Source organism: Oryctolagus cuniculus, chromosome 2 (assembly GCF_964237555.1).
Source record: "Oryctolagus cuniculus chromosome 2, mOryCun1.1, whole genome shotgun sequence".
Taxonomy (NCBI): Eukaryota; Metazoa; Chordata; class Mammalia; order Lagomorpha; family Leporidae; genus Oryctolagus; species Oryctolagus cuniculus.
The window spans coordinates 59,418,086-59,433,770 of NC_091433.1; positions in this window are offsets into that span (position 1 = coordinate 59,418,086).

Genomic DNA, 15,685 nt, shown 5'->3' on the forward strand with positions numbered 1-15,685 from the left:
CCATGGCTCACTTGGTTAATCCTCCACCTGCAGCGCTGGCATTCCATATGGGCTCCAGGTTCTAGTCCTGGTTGCTCCTCTTCCAGTCCAGCTCTCTGCTGTGGCCAGGGAAGGCAGTGGAAGATGGCCCAAGTGTTTGGGCCCTGCATCCGCATGGGAGACCAGGAAGAAGCACCTGGCTCCTCGCTTCGGATCAGCACAGCGCCGGCCGTAGTGGCCATTTGGGGAGTGAACCAATGGAGGGAAGACCTATCTCTTTTTCTCTCTCTCTCTCACTGTCTAACTCTATCTGTCAAAAAAAAAAAAAAAAAAAAAAAAAAAACACCTCAGGAGTATTGATTTTCCAGTATTTCTGATATTTAATCCACTGGAACAGGTAGATATACTCTTTCTCTGTTTTCAGGCCTACAACTTATAATAGTTCTCCAGGAAAAAAAAAAAGTGCAAGTTTACAGTTAACTATATAATAAACACATTTTTGTTGTATTTCTTCATTTTTGTTGTATTTCTTCACCTAAAGGAAATGCAATCTCTTGACATATAACTGGAAAAACAGTTACTCTCAAACAAGTAACTCTCAATTTTTTTTTTAATTTCAAAAATAACCTTTTGGCTACATAGCATCATCATTCCCAACAGGTTTCAAGTCATTCTGTAGCTAATGAATGGCCATGTTTTATGCACTTCAGAGACTGAATACAATTTTCACATTCCTTGAGATACTTCACTAACAGATTTAATCACATCTGTATTTTGAAACAATGTATCCATCCACAAACTCATATCAGCAGAACACTGTGGGATAAACAACAACAACAACAAAATGCTTTCAATGAGATAAAATGTAGGTCCCCAAGTCCATTTCTAAAACTTATTTTGAAGATGAACTCCTACCACCTTGAAAAAGATGGAGATCAGAATCTAAACCTATTTGTTCTTTGGTATTATTTTGATAAAACTGATTGTCTGATAGTCCAGACATCAAGAGATAAATATAGAACTGGGAGGTAGGCTGAGAGGTTGCTTATTGGTATCCATACTGATAAAAATAAAATAAAAACAAAACAGAAGACAGAGGAATACAGAAAACTGCAAAAAGCTGAGGTCAAGAATCCCAAATTTTGGGCCTGCCTATCAAAGCCATTCCTTTTTTATAACCTACAATGGTAATTTATGTTTGTAATAATAACATTGAGGAATAAGTTCAACAGATAATCAATGATAATTACTCTCTCTACAGCCTAAAATTTTATATTCAGATCCCAACATAATTTTTTCACATACTCAGGAGTTTCATTAGTATATTGTTGAATGATACTATGAAAATAAACTCCACAGAAAAACAATAGAAATTAGGTATTTTACATTGTGAATTTTTAATATGACTATTTCAAGAGAAGTATATGAAAATGTTAACAGTGTCAAGAGTAAAGCAAGTAATCTGGTAACAGAACTTAAAAAAATAGACGATGAAGTCATCAACAATTATAGAAAAGTTCAGGAATATAGAGCTTTGAAAAAATAGAGGTAAAATAGTATAACAGCAGAATTCTAGATCTTCTGAAACTTATCGATTAAAGATTTAAAAAGGCTATAAATGAGGCGGAAGTAGGGTTTGATATAGAAATAATTAAGATATAAATAAGAATTTCACAGGTAAGATTCTGGTAAGGGCATATATTAGAAATGTTCAGGAGTGGATGACAGATGAAAAGGCAGAAGAAGAAATGCTAAGTTCAAGTCTACAATAACTTGTGGGCCTTGGAGCGATGTAAATAGAGAAATCTGAAGAAAAAAAAGATCAAAATCAAACTGTTGTATAGCAAACCAAAAGGTAGACTTTCTTCTTTAAAGAATGAACAATGAACTGACAAAATTTAGGAAAAGATTCAATCTAAAGAATAAGAGTAACACTAAGTAAAACCTAGTTTTGAATTGACTTGAATAGAATTGAATTGTTGAACATTGCCATCAGAATTACATTGGGAGATCCCGAATCAGGATAAATTGCACTTATTAAAGAAGTAAGAAGTTAAGATTGGGAAATGTTCTGAAAATTATAGAAAAATGCTCCCCAAAAGACAGTTGTGCTTTAGAAGGAAGGGCATGTACTTTGTCATTGGTAGCTCACCTCATAGTGACTCAGTGGTTAAGAAGTACATTTCTTCCAGTCTTCTAATTAATTAAAATGTTTTCGCAAAAAGAGAATGATACTTAGGATTTAGGCAAAATTTTGAGAAAATACTGCAATCACTCTTGCTATACCAATTAGAATTATTTTTCCAGATCTTACTAAGTATAAACATGGAAATCATTGTACTTGGTACTTTATAATAAATATTCAAGCAACTGGAGCTATAAAATATAACCTGACAATTTAAATGATTTATTACAATAGCAATAATGCTTGAGGCATTCCTATTAGCTGAAAATGTGAAATATCTCAAGTAAAATAGGTAAAGAAAAGAATGTGCCTTTACACTAAAACCATAGCACTTGTAATTGAGAAGAGTAGATTTTCCCCTTACCTACATCTCAAAAGATATAATCAAAATAATCCCTTGCCATATTCTGTTATATAATACAGCTTAGTACAACATTATACATTAAAATACCCTGACAAATCAGGAAATTGATTGCTTAATAGATTACTTCTAGCATTAGAAGAAACATAGATTTAGTATATTCTTTCAGCATAATTGTTATTTTATGATGTCTAGGCTTTGTTATTAGATGATAAATATCTGTGGTGTATTCTAAGAAATAGAAGTGAGAAAAATGAAAGCAGTAAGATGAGCATTTTTTTTTAAAAAAAAGGACTTTCTTCTCCAAAATGAAGTCACTAAATTGTGTATAATTTCCAGTACATTAATGTCTTTGTGATATCCAATTAACTCCCTTTAATGACTCTACCTTTTTCTCCAAATACTAAAACAAAACAAAACAAAACAAAAAAACAGAAACAAACAAACAAAAACAACTACAAGGAGTGAATTGATTCATTGGATTCATTGTGGTAGTGGACAGTTGTTTCTGAAAAAAAAAGTACTCATAAATATGGCAATACATACAGAAAGAGAAACAGAGACAGAAAAGCAACAGTGCAAGTGTACTTCAAGAAGTTCACAGAAAAGTGGAATTAGAAGTTTATTTTGGTTCAAAGAAATTTTGAAATTCATGCATAATGTTTCCATAATCTACATTTCTATGAACTTTTTGGAGGCTCTTTGTAGATCTTAGAGCTCATCCACATTAGTCCCTAAAGAGCTCCTTCATTTTTATGTTTCTGTGTAATATTCCATTATAGAGATTTAGTCAATTTCTGACATATGTATGTGAAAGCTGCAATGAATCATATTGTATATGATGATAAATGTTCAATAAATATCTTTAAGTAGAATTGTTAGACAAAAGGCACAATTTTTAGATGGAGATTGCAATTTGGCCTTTTTATTTTAAAGGTTATAATAATTTACCCATCAGCAAAATAAAATGACAGTTTTTCCTGTAGCCTCACAACAATGAGGCTAACATAACAAGGTAACATTTTGATTTTGCCAATCTGAAAGAGCATAAGAGTTGAATTTTAATTTATAATTCTATTATGATCAGTAATGCTCAGCATATTCTCATATTTAAAATTTGTATTTAGGTGAGTTTTAATTTTTTTTCTATATTTCAATTTTGGAAGGCATTTTCTTTTGATTTAAGAGTATTCTATATGGGGCCGACATTGTGGCATGGGATGTAAAGCCAGCACCTGCAATGTTGGCATCCAATCTGGGTGCCAGTTCATGTCCTAGCTGCTTCAATTCTGATCTAGCTTCCTGCTAATGGCCTGGGAAAAGCAGTGGAAAGTGGCCCAAATGTTTGGGCCCCTGACACCTATGTGGGGAACCGAGAAGAAACTCATGATCCCTGGCTTCTGCCTGACCCTGCCCTGGCTATTGTGGTCATCTTGGGTAGTGAACCAGCAAATGAAAGATTTCTCTTTTTCTCTCTCTCTGTAACTCCACTTTCAAATAAATAAATAGAAATTATTAGAAAAAAGAAGACTAGGCCGGTGCCGTGGCTCAATAAGCTAATCCTCAGCCTGCAGTGCCAGCATCCCAGGTTCTAGTCCCGGCTGCCTTGCCAGATTCTGTCCTGGTTGCTCCTTTTCCAGTCCAGCTCTCTGCTGTGGCCCGGGAGTGCAGTGGAGGATGGCCCAAGTCCTTGGGCCCTGCACCCGCATGGGAGACCAGGAGAAGCACCTGGCTCCTGGCTTCGGATCAGCGCGGTGTGCCAGCCGCAGCTCACCGACTGCAGCGGCCATTGCAGGGTGAACCAACGGAAAAGGAAGACCTTTCTCTCTGTCTCTCTCTCACTGTCCACTCTGCCTGTCCAAAAAAAAAAAAAAAAAGAAAAGAAAAGGAGAAAAAAAGAAGACTAGTCTTTATGTATTATGTTTATTTGCCCAGGGTGTTATGGATTAGAAATATTTTCCTCCAATTTTTATTTGACTTTTAATTATATATGATGTTTTTTCATATGAATGGATTTTCAGTTTCAGTATAATTAAATATGACATTTTTATTTTATGACTTCTTGTCATATTTAGAAAAACTTTGGTCTCTGAGATTATTTACATTAACATGATTTTACTATTTCTATCGATAATTCATCAATTTGGAATCTATTCATTAATTAGTATGATGACTTTTTTTCTTTTTTTGGTTTTTCACAAAATTTTGTTTAATTCCAAGGAGCAGAAAATGATTTTTTAACACGTCATAACTAAGAAATCTGCATAATGTGCATTATCTTCTTATAAGGTACTCATTAGTGACACATACTGCTTCTTCTAAATTATCTATTTTCTATTTCTGTACAGTTAATAAACATTTCTAAACAGTTAATAGAAAAGAAAGGATGAATTTTGGCATTGGCAGAATAAATGGTCAAAATTATTTGATATAATTATATTCTCTTTATATTTGCACATATAGGCATATGTATGTGAATAGAATATTCATGTGCCTAAGAATAGTCATGTATTGTATAGTCAGAATACTTGCATATGTATGCAATGAGTAGGCTTTTTTTTTTAAATAAACAATCAAGAAATGTTAGATGTTTCCATCCTTGAACCTCATCTTTTTTTTTTTTTTTTAAGACTTGTTTATTTGAAAGGCAGAGAGAGAGAGAGAGAGAGAGAGGTTTTTCATCTGCTGGTTCACTTTCCCAAGTGTCTGTAATAGCCAGAGTTGGGCCAGTTCTTCTAGGTCTCCCACATTGGTTCAGGGTACAAGCACTTGGGCCATCTTCTATTGCTTTCCCATGCACATTAGCAGGGAGCTGGATCAGATATAGAGCAGCCGGAACTCATACCAGTGCCTATGTGGGATGCTGGCACTGTAGGCAGCAGCTTTATCCACTATGCCACAGCACCGGCCCCAGTATGATGACTTTTGATAGTCATCATTTATTAAATAATCCATCTTCTTTTTCAATTAAAAGGCCACTGTTACCACAGGCAAAAAGAATCCAGATTTTGGGGGATATTTCTAAAATTTTTATTCTGTTCCCATTAGGATCTAAATGTTACTCATTCTTTAATTAAAAAAAAAGTGAATTATTTAAACTTCTTTTACCACAATCTACTTACCTGTACTGAGCGAGTTAAAGTTTCCTATTAACTTGCCTCCTGCAGAGGAGTACTTCTTCAGTGACAGCCAATTAACAGTGCTTTTCAATTAAGTAAGGAAGTCTTTATTGATGACAGGTGAGTTCTTGTATTCAATTTTTTGGAAAAGCAATATTTTTATAACCTCATAAAATTACATTATTGAACCATAAATACCATTATTTACGATGCCTGATTAATTTTTTTTGACTGGGTTGTATGGTAGGGTTATATTCAGGTTTCTGAGGAATCTCCAGACTGACTTCCATAGTGGTTTAACCAGTTTGCATTCCAACCAACAGTGGGTTAGTGTCCCTTAATGCCTTTTAATTAATTAAACATTATACTATATTATCAAGTTACAGTGGTTGTAGCTTACATGATATTGTCATAATTGTCTTTATCACCAAACTATTTAGTGGACTGTCTTGACCTCACCGATATTGAAATACAAGAAAAAGCTTGCAGAAAGTGGAATTAAAATATAATTTTATTTTGGTATGAAAAATTTTGAAATCCTTGCATACTAGGAATTTGGTCTTTGAAAACTTTCTGGCAAATGCATACTAGGAAAAAGTTATGTGTCAATTTGAAGTCCTTTTGCGCCAAAATCAATTTATCTTTTAATTCCATTTTTTCATGACCTTTTGGAAGTACCCTTGTAATACCAACATAATTTTCAACAATATCTGAGACTGATTTGAAATTATTTTCCCTCAAAGAGCATCTCAAGTACAAACTTTTAACCTCGTGGTTAAGGCACCTGTGTCCTATTGCAGAGTACCTGGGTTTGATAACGGGTCATGGCTCCTGACTCCAACTTTTTTTTGCTCCTTTATTTATTTATTTATTTTGACAGACAGAGTGGACAGTGAGAGAGAGAGAGAGACAGAGAGAAGGGTCTTCCTTTTCCGTTGGTACACCCCCCAATGGCCACTGCAGCCAGCCCACTGAGGCCTGCACACCGCGCTGATCTGAAGCGAGGAGCCAGGTGCTTCTCTTGGTCTCCCATGCGGGTGCAGGGCCCAAGGACTTGGGCCATCCTAAACTGCACTCCCGGGCCACAGCAGAGAGCTGGACTGGAAGAGGAGCAACTGGGACAGAATCCGGCGCCCCGATGGGGACTAGAACCCTGTGTGCCGGTGCTGCAGGTGGAGGATTAGCCTAGTGAGCTGTGGCACTGGCCTTTTTTTTTTTTTCCTCCTTTTTAAAGATTTATTTATATATCTGAAAGTTGGAGTTACACAGAGAGAGAAGGAGAGGCAGAGGGAGAGAGAGGTCTTCCATCTGCTGGTTCACTTCCCAATTGGCTGCAAAGGCCAGAGTTGTGCTGATCCAAAGCCAGGAGTCAAGAGCTTCTTCCAGGTCTCCCATGCAAGTGCAGGGGCCCAAGGACTTGGGCCATCTTCTACTGCTTTCTCAGGCCATAGCAGAGACTGGATCAGAAGTGGAGTGTGGGGACTGCGCCCATATGGGATGCAGGCACTACAGGAGGTGGCTTTACCCACTATACCACAGTGCTGGCTGTACTGACTCCAACTTCTGACTTCCCCTGGGAGGCAGAGGTGATGGCACCAGATTCCTGCCACCTATGCCTGAGATCTAGATTGAGTTCTTGGCTTCCAGCTTCATCTTTGACCCAGTGTGGCCATTATAGCCTTTTGGAGAGTAAACCAGCAAATGGGAACTCTTTCTCTCCTCCCTCTGTGTGTATGTCTCTGTTCCTCAAATAAATAGTTTAAATTCGGCCGGCGCCGCGGCTCACTAGGCTAATCCTCCGCCTTGCAGCGCCGGCACACTGGGTTCTAGTCGCGGTCAGGGCGCTGGATTCTTTCCCAGTTGCCCCTCTTCCAGGCCAGCTCTCTGCTGTGGCCAGGGAGTGCAGTGGAGGATGGCCCAAGTGCTTGGGCCCTGCACTCCATGGGAGACCAGGATAAGTACCTGGCTCCTGCCATCGGATCAGCGCGGTGCGCCGGCCGCAGCGTGCTGGCCGCGGCGGCCATTGGAGGGCAAAAGGAAGACCTTTCTCTCTGTCTCTCTCTCTCTCTCTCACTATCCACTCTGCCTGTCAAAAATAAATAAATAAATAAATAAACTTTTCTAGATAATAAAAATGACATCACACAATGAATCTGATATTATTAAATGTAAGTCATTAAGTAAATTTCTTTAAAAATGACTTTGTTATTTCAGCCCTCTGGAAGTGGCGTGCATATTTTTTACTTAGTGACCACAGTGGGAACCTGTACACATTCAATGGCCTTTATACACCTGGCCACTATGCATGAATGTGATGAATACAAAGGGATTGGAAGCAAATATATAGTCAGGGAAATGTTGCCTTAGTTCTGAGACCGCAAGAGAAATTTTCAGTTATACTTGGAAAATGTGAATACTACCATTGAATAAAGAAGTGTTTAGTCAAGGAAAGAGACTTCTTTTTTTCCCTTCCGTACTCTATTGGTCTGAACAGGCTCTTTTATTTTCAAGAGCAGTCTGTGGTAACTTACTTTGGCATTCTCTCCACAAGAGCAAAAATTCAGTAGCAATATCAAGCTGCTTCCTTATTGCTCTTCTGTGAATAGCATACCCTGACCAATCTATTTCAAAGGACAATACTCCAGGCATAACATATGATGCAAATATAATGTGGCAATTTGATTTTTCAAGCAGCACTTCATAGGAAGCATGGTTAAGCAAGAGCAGCATGCCACAGTCAGCTCTTGTAAATGTGATTGTATCAAACCTATTTAAGTATCACCGAGTAAAGTAACAATCTACTTGCTGAGAAATAGATCATATCCCAAGTATTGCAATGAATTATTCTCTACCACCTTTAGCTTATAAGCTCAATTCTCTGCCCTGCCCTAAGCATGATTTGAAACCTTTAGACCCCAAGATGACCAAAGAGTCCTTTATTTGTTTTTGTTTTTTTTTTTTTCACCTTTTATTTAATAAATATAAATTTCCAAAGTACAACTTTTGGACTATAGTGACTTTCCCCCCCATAACCTCCCTCCCACCCGCAACCATCCCATCACCCCACTCCCTCTCCCATCCCATTCTTCTTCAAGATTCATTTTCAATTATCTTTATATACAGAAGATCAACTTAGTATATACTAAGTAAAGATTGCAACAGACTGCACCCACACAGACACACAAAGTATTAAGTACTGTTTGAACAGTAGTTTTACCATTACTTCACATAGTACAACACATTAAGGACAGAGATCCTACATGGGAGCAGGTGCACAGTGACTCTCATTGTTGATTTAACAATTGGCACTCTTATTTATGACGTGAGTAATCACCAGAGGCTCTTGTCATGAGCTGCCAAGGCTATGGAAGCCTCTTGAGTTCACAAACTCCAATCAAAAAGTTCTTTCATGGATTCAAACTCTACTTAAGATACTCATGGTAGGGATTGTAGTCCATTCCTGCTGCTATAACAAAAGCACTTTAGACTGGGTAACTTATAAACAATGAAAATTTGTTGCTCACAATTTTGAAGGGTGAAGAGTCTAAGATCAGGGAGCCAGCAGATGCAGTGTCCTGCTGTGTTCTCACACAATAAGGGCAGGACATCTTCCTTTAACCTCTTTTGTGAGGGCACTGATCTCTTTTGTTAGAGCAGGAATCTTCATGACTTAATCACTCCATAAATAGTCCATCTCCTAATGCTCTTAGATTCTGACGTGAATTTAGGGGAGATACCCATATTCAAACCATAATGAAACTGAACCCTTACACAGTGCTTTGGATACAGATGCTAGATACCATCAAGTTCTAGTCTCTTGGAGACTCCTGTAGTTTCCTTCTGTTTACTCTTAGCTACATTACTGCAATTATCTAACCAGGCTTCATTATCTGCCATTTAAGCTTACTGCAGCAGTTCTCAAATGCTTTGGTCACAGGACACCTTCACACTCTTAAAAATTATTGAGAGCCACAATGTTTATGTGTGTTTATCATATTAAATTATAATGAGGACGTGATACAAATATCTGCTTATAAACCCTATAACATATTGGCATGCAATATTATTTTGGAAAACAACTACGTTCTTCAAAACAAAAATCAAATTTAGTAAGAGCGATATTGTTTTACATGTATGCAAATGTCTGTAATGGGTGGCTTTAGAGTGTTGGATTTATATTTCTGCTTCTGAATTCATTGTTGGAATATGTTCTACTGCTTGAAATTCCTAAAAAAAACTTTAATCTCAGTTAGCTATGTAATTGGAAAAAGAATGTTTTAATTGCTTTTTCAGATAATTTTGGATTTTCTTCATTGGTATTACAATGAAAAATGATTAGTGGTAATTTCTTTTTTTTTTTTTTTTTTTTTTTTTTTTTTTTTTTTTTTAACAGGCAGAGTTAGTGAGAGAGAGAGAGACAGAGTAAAAGGTCTTTCCTCCGTTGGTTCACCCTGCAAATGGCTACCACGGCCGGCATGCTGCGCCGATCCGAAGCCAGGAGCCAGGTGCCTCTTCCTGGTCTCCCATGCGGGTGCAGGGCCCAAGCACCTGGGCCATCCTCCACTGCACTCCTTGGCCACAGCAGAGAGCTTGACTGGAAGAGGAGCAACTGGGACAGAACCAGCGCCCCAACCAGGACTAGAACTAGGTAGAGGATTAGCCTAGTGAGTCGCAATGCTGGCCTAGTGGTAATTTCTTAAAGATTATGTGCAACGTAGAAAATGGACTATGTTTGGGAATGCATTGGGCCTAGCAGCTAAACACCCATGAATTTGGGTTAGATTCCCAGCTCCAGGTCCTAACCCCAACTTCCTGCTTATGTAGACCCTGGAGGCCAACTGTGATGGCTCAAGTAATTGGGTTCCTGTTGCCCATGGGGGATACCTGGATTGTGTTTTCTCCTGTGGATTTGGCCCCTGACCAGCACAGCCATTGCAGGCATTTGGGGCATTAACCATCAGATGGGGATCCTCTCTCTCTGTATCTCTGGCCTTCAAATAAATTAATAAATTTTTTAAAAAGGAAAGAAAATGAACTTTCATAGTGTTACATGTAAACGCACTGGCCAATCTTATACTTGGATGACGGTTTTGTGCAGGGATGATATTGTAGTGCCATACATTGAGCATTTGGAAAATACTGACTCTATGCAACTCTTACAAATTTGATGATTTCATTATACAACACAAAAATAATCCTTATTATAACACTGATCTCTTAAAAAAAGTATCTCAGTAGTAAGAATTTTTTAAGTCTCACATCGTGGATGTAAGTGTTCTGAAATCTAATTTTTCACATGAAAACTCAAATTTTGCCATTGATGATACACATTGATAGTTATTTTCCTTGAAGTAATAGGCTTACTTCACTCATTTTCAATATAATATCTGCCAAATACCAAAGTCTGCATAACTATAGTTTGTATTAATCATTCTTTTGAATAAAAATGGTGTTTTATAAAAACACTGGCTAATTTTAGCTCATATCTCAATCACACACTTTTCCTCAAGACGTCATACTTTAATATACACCAGATGTTACAAGGATTTTAAAAAGACATAGTCAAGGGTTAAGAATTTAATATAATTATTGGTATTATCTGCTTCATCAAGGATATTCTTAAGGGAAACTGTCTTGTTTTTAGCTGGAATAACATAGCTGTAAAAAATGATAATAATGAAAATAATTTGGTGTCACCTGTCTTGATCTGTGCTAATAACCCAGCATTTCTACTTATGATCATCTTTGCAACATCAATGCAAATGTTGACACAGGAAAAAGCCAAATGTCTTAGTATTATTTTGAAAAGTGTTGGGACTTCATGACCTGTGTCAGAATGTCTTACTGACCCCCATGTCTGGATGCAACATACTTAGACAAGTGCTGGCCTTCTGCAGGGTACTCCAAGCCCTGGTTGCAGCTTAAAAGAATGTGGAGAGATTTTAAACAGTACTTATTCTCAGGTCTCACTCCAGAATAAATAACCCCAGACCACTGAGAATGCGGCCCAGGCAAAACTATTTTCGTTTAAAGATTTATTTCTTTATTTGCAAGGCAGAGTTGGGGGTTAGGGGAGACAAAGAGAGAGAAATGTTCCATCCACTGGTTCATTCTCCAAATGACTGCAAAGGAACTCCATCCAGGCCTCTCACCTGGGTCAGGGGCCCAAACTCTTGGAGCATCTTCTGCTGTTTAACATGTGCATTAGCAGGGAGTTTGATGGGAAGTAGAGCAGCAGAGACTCAAACCAGTGCCCACATGGGCTGCCAGCATCAGAGGTAGCTGCCTAACCTACTGTGCTATCATGCCAACCTCAGCGTAAGTATTTTTAAAAGCTTCCAAGGGCCTCTCTCTCTGTCTCTCTAGCTCTGCCTTTCAAATAAATAAATAAAACTTTTTTTCTCTTAAAGCTGTGTTTTTACTATAGCAAGGTTGAGAAACATTGTTGTGTTCTTTGTGTATTTAAACTTGTTTTCCAATCTATGTCCCTTTCTTTCTTGTTTTATTGTTCTAACTTTTCCCAAAAATCTTTGATGTGCTAATACTTACCTATGAGTCTTCTAACTCATTCAAATCTCATATTAAGAAACCTTTCAGAAATCAATTGAAGAAAGCAATAAAAATAAAGCAGCATGAATTGTCAGTTAGCTTATGCAAATAATTGAGAATTTTTCCCTTTATTTCTTTGCTTTATACTGAAAGACAAATATGATAATAACAATTCCAGCTCAATTTTCTTTTTTTTTTTTCCAGAAAAAAAATCAAGAGATGAGCTTGGAATAAGTATCAATTGATGTCATACTGTATTAATCACTCATTTAATGGAAATAGTGTTCAAAATGCTGTTTCACCTAGTAGCAAAAATATGTAAATTATCAAGATTGGATATTACTCATGATAGGAAATGCCAATACAATTTAAAAATGTCTAACAAAGGACAAATCTGAAAATGTTTTCTTAACTCATCATAACACTTTGCCTTGAAGCCACTTGTTTATTAAGGATTTATTTTATTCTTTTGATTTTTTAAAAAACATTTATTTATTTATTTAAAGGTCAGAGTTACACAGAGAGAAAAGGAGAGGCAGAGAGAAAGAGAGAGGTCTTCCATTTGTTGGCTCACTCCCCCGTTGGCCATAACGGCCAGAGTTGTGCCGATCCAAAGCCAGGAGCCAGGAGCCAGAAGCTTCTTCCAGGTCTCTCACGTGGTTGCAGGGGCCCAAGGACTTGGGCCATCTTCTACTGCTTTCCCAGGCCATAGCAAAGAGCAGGATCAGAAGTGGAACAGCTGGGACTGCTCATATCGAACTGGCACCGATATGAGATGCCAGCACTGCAGGCAGTGGCTTTACCCACTACGCCACAGTCCCAGCCCCTGTACTGATGATTAGGATACTGGGGCACATGTGAACAAAGAACCTTGTTAATATAAATTACACAATAGCTCCCTATAAGTGGCAGAATTTCCTCATATAATTAGACTACAAAGCAAAGGTTAACAATAAGTATTATAAAAATTATAATTTGTGTTTATGCCATATTTTCCTATTAAAATATCAAAACTTCTAAAAATAATCGTATTAGTCTGCTATTCATTACTTTAACTAAAATACCTGAGAAAGTCTCTCAGGAGGGAAGAAGGTTTATTTCATATTCCAATTTGGAGGCTTGCAGTCTAAGACGGGGCAGCCCCATCAGTCTGTTGTATGGTAGAGGCCTAGGCCTGCAGAGGTCAATGTGTGTAGAGGAATAATCACAGGGTGAGCCAGAAAGCAGAGACACAGGAAGCACACTCGGTTTACGTATCCAACGCTCTGGAGAGTACTACCTTTAAACAGCAAGCCCTAGAAGCCAGAGTTGTGATGAAGTGGGTTAAAGTGATGCCTGCATTTTTGCTCTACTTTGGATCTAATTCCTTGGCAATGTGCCTAGAAAAAAGCAGCCAAAGATGACTTGAGAACTTGGGTCCCTGCACCCACGTAGGGGACCTGGATGGTATTCCAGGTTCTTGACTTCTGTCTGGACCAGTGTTGGCCCTTGAAGCCATTTGGTGAAGAAACCAGCAGATGGAAGATTCTCTCGCTCTAACTCTTTCAAAAAAAATAAATAAATAAACCAATAAAAAAGGCCAGTGCTGTGGTATAGCGGGTAAAACCGCCACCTACAGTGCCGGCATCCCATGTGGGTGCTGGTTCATGTCTCAGTTGCTCTACTTCCTATCCAGCTCTCTGATATGGCCTGGGAAAGCAGATGGCCCAAGTCCTTGGGCCCCTGCACCCCTGTGGAAGACCCGGAAGAAGCTCCTGGCTCCTGGCTTCAGATCGGTCCTGCCGTTGTGGCCAACTGGGGAATGAATCAGTGAATAGAAGACTTCTCTTTTTCTCTCTGCCTCTGCCTCTCTGTAACTCTGCCTTTCAGATAAATAAATCTTAAAACAAAACAAAAAAAAGGGCAAGACCCCATCCCCACGTGATTTAAGACCATGCACTAGGCCCACCAATTCACCTCTCAGATGACAATTAGATCAAGTCAATTCATGAGCTGTAAACATAAAACTTTGGGATTTAAATGTCTGTGTGACTGGGGAAGACAAATCCTGTTCAAACCAAAATGACAACCTGTTTTTTTTTTCCTTTATTGCAACTTTCTCACATCTGAGCAAACTCTTCCCCTGAAAAAATAAAACAAAAGAGGCCTGAAGTCTCAGATGACTAATGACACCAAGAGAGCTGGTGTCAAAAATCCATGCATCTAGCTGATGGCCATGGGGTGCATTAGCCCGCAAGCCTGGTTGATAAAACTATTCACAAGCTATCATTTGAACACTTTAGTATATGGAACTTAAGATAGGAATGGGGGGAGAGGGAGTACTTTTCTCCCTTCATATAGATTGCAGTTCTGAGCTCTTATCAAGTTGTCTGATGTAACACCAAAGAGTGACTGCTGCTCAAAGTCTGAAACAGAGAATTCCTCCAGGTCAGGAGAGGAAGATAATGATTTTTTAAGAGTATATCAAGAGATTGATGACATGAAGAAGAATTTCAGGCAGGCAAAGGAAATGGCTAGAAATAAATGTCTCAAGCTTTACTGGTCTTCCACAGTTGTCTTTCAGAGCTGCCACAGGGAACAACTTCATAGCCTTATTGACCATGAAGCAGTTAAAGTTTCCATTAAAATTTGCTAAATTTACTCTCTGGACACTTTTGGACCAAGAGAAATGATTATTCTCTGGTAAGGTGGAATAAGAACCAAAAGCACAAGTTATAAATTTGAGGGGTGAGCAGAAAAATCTTTTAGTAATCAAGTCAAAGATTTTCATCTTTTTAAAAGTTGTTTATTTGAAAGGCAGAGTGACAGAAAGAGAAAGAAAGAAGACAGAGAGAAAGAGACAGAAAGAGAGATCTTCCACCCACTGGTTCACTCCTAATGTAGCCATAATGGCCAGGGCTGGTCCAGGCCAACATCAGGAGACAGGGACTCCATCCAGGTCTCCCACAAGGGTAACAGTGGCCTAATTATTCAGAACATCCTCTGCTGTTTTTCCAGGCACATTAGCAAGGAGCTGGATTGGAAATGAAGCAGTTGAGACTCAAACCAGTGCTCCAATACGGATGCAGACTTTGCAAGGAATGGCTTAACCCACTATGTCACAAAGTTAGGCCTTCTTTTCACCTTTTTAAATGATCATTTTTAAAAATATATTCATTAAACTATTAACACATGAAAGTTATCACATAAAGAAGCAATACTGCACCAGTCCCATCAAGGTGCTGCTTTCCAGAAGCACACTGATGTCCAATTGCAGAGCTAGGCTTTCTATTTTCTACTAGGCCACTGAGATGAAACAAACAGGCTGTATAAATTTGAGCTCACTGCATTTTTACCTGTAAAAGTGCTTATTTCCACTTTGAAACTACCTTGGTAAAAAAAATTATATCTGCACATAATTTGGTATTTTGTTGTCTTTTCTTCCTTGAATATGGTCACCTAATAGAGAAGGCTCAGATTTCTCACAATGATAGAGTATTCACTATGTCCTAG